The following is a 2,404-nucleotide window of genomic DNA, read 5'->3' on the forward strand; positions in this document are numbered from 1 at the left end:
CCAGAAGGCACAAGGTGATGGCAGACGATTTTTAGAGTCAGCCAAGTTACTGGTTTAGGGCCAATTCCAATACTGAACAACCCAGATGGCCTCCTTCTTCATAGACTGCAATTTCCCCTCAGACGTGGTTGACGATGCTCTCCACCGCATCTCCTCCACTTCCCATTCCTCCGCCCTTGAACCCCGCCCCTCCAATCGCCACCAGGACAGAACCCCACTGGTCCTCACCGACCACTCCATCCAACTCCAGATACATTGTATCATCCTTCATCATTTCCGCCACCTCCAAACGGACCCCACCACCAAGGATATATTTCCCTCCCCACCCCTATCAGCGTTCCAGAAAGACCACTCCCTCCACGACTCCCTCGTCAGGTCCACACCCTCCACCCACCCAACCTCCACTCCGGGCACCTTACCCTGCAACTGCAAGAAATACAAAATTTGTGCCCACACCTCCCCCCTCACTTCCTTCCAAGGTGCCAAGGAATCCTTCCATATCTATCAGAAATTCACCTGCACCTCTACACATATCACTTACTGCATCCGCTGCACCCAATGTGGCCTCGTCTACATTGGGGAGACAGGCCGCCTACTTGCAGAACGTTTCACAGAACACCTCTGGGACACTTGCACCAATCACTCCGTGGCTAAACACTTTAACTCCCCCTCCCACTCTGCCAAGGACATACAGGTCCTTGGCCTCCTCCATTGCCAGACCATGGCAACACGACGCCTGCAAGAAGAGCACTTCATCTTCCGCCTGGAAACCCTCCAACCACAAGGGATGAATGCAGATTTCTCCAGCTTCCTCATTTCCCCACCACCTCCTTATCTCAGTCCCAATCCTCAGACTCAGCACCGCCTTCTTGACCTGCAATCTTCATCCCGACCTCTCCGCCCCCACCTCCTCTCCAACCTATCACCCTCATCTTAACCTCTTTCCACCTATCGCATTCCCAATGCCTCTCCCCCAAGTCCCTCCTCCTTACCTTTTATCTTAGCCTGCTTGGGACACCTTCCTCATTCCTGAAGAAGGGCTTATGCCCGAAACATCGATTCTCCTGCTCCTTAGATGCTGCCTGACCTGCTGTGCTTTTCCAGCAACACATTTTTCAGTACTGGTTTAGGGCGGCTTGCAAAAACAAGTTGGCTCCAATGGTAGCGTTCTGGGTATTGCTGTTGAACAGAGAGGCCTAGAGGCTCAGGAACATTGTTCTTTGAAAGTTGTGGCACAGGTAGACATCGTAGTACAGGCGGAATTTGACACACTTGCCTTCATTGCTCAGACCATTAAGTATCAAATGTTGTGGTTGCCTAGGATGTTGGTGAGGACACTGTTAGAGTACGAGAAAGGATATTATTGAATTGGAGAGGGTGCAGAAAAGATTTACAAGGATGTTCCGAGGACTGGAGAGTTTGAGATATAAGCAGATACTGGAAAGTCTGGGACATTTTTTGAACTGGAGGAGAGAAGGTTGACCTGATCAAGGATTAGATAATCACAAGGGGCATAAATAATGTGAATAGCAAAAGTCTGTTATTAATGGTTGGGGAGTAAAATCTGGAGGGCATATTTTTATGGTGAAATATTTTAAAGGGGCCTGAGGGGCAGCTTTTTTAGCCAGAGGTAATTTGTATGTGGAATGAACTGCCACAGGAAGTGACAGATACACATAGAGTGACATTATTTCAAAGACACTTGGACAGGTGTATGAATAGAAAAGCTTTTGGGAGATATGGACCAAACACAGGCAAATGTGATTACTTTAGTTTGGGAAACTTGTTTGCCACAGATGAGTTGGGTATGTTTCCTTGCTGTATGATGCTATGAACAACAAAACATCATAAGCATCAGCATAAACATGGAAGCTGATCACTTCCCCAAGAGCTAAACAGAATTTTTTTTTGTCAGAGACTTGAAATCTACCTCTTCACAGGTGTTCTGACTCACCATGGAACAGATAGGGGCTGAACTCAGGTCACTCACTTCAGAGGAAGGCACATTACCACAGCACCACAGAATCCTAATAGTCAGAGGGAAATTGAGAAACAAACTTGTAAGGAGATCTCAGGTATCTGTATGAATAATAGGGTGGTTATGGTAGGGGATTTTAACTTTCCAAACATAGACTAGGACTGCCATAGTGTTAAAGGTTTAGATGAAGAGGAATTTCTTAAGTGTGTACAAGACAATTTTCTGATTCAGAATGTGGATGTACCTACTGGAGAAGGTGCAAAACTTGACCTATTCTTGGGAAATAAGGCAGGGCAGGGGATTGAGGTGTCAGTGGGGGAGCACTTTGGGGCCAACGACCATAATTCTATTAGTTTTAAAATAGTAATGGAAAAGGATAGACCAGACCTAAAAGTTGAAGTTCTAAATTGGAGAAAGGCCAATTTT

This window comes from Hemiscyllium ocellatum, chromosome 35 (genome assembly GCF_020745735.1).
Source record: "Hemiscyllium ocellatum isolate sHemOce1 chromosome 35, sHemOce1.pat.X.cur, whole genome shotgun sequence".
NCBI lineage: Eukaryota > Metazoa > Chordata > Chondrichthyes > Orectolobiformes > Hemiscylliidae > Hemiscyllium > Hemiscyllium ocellatum.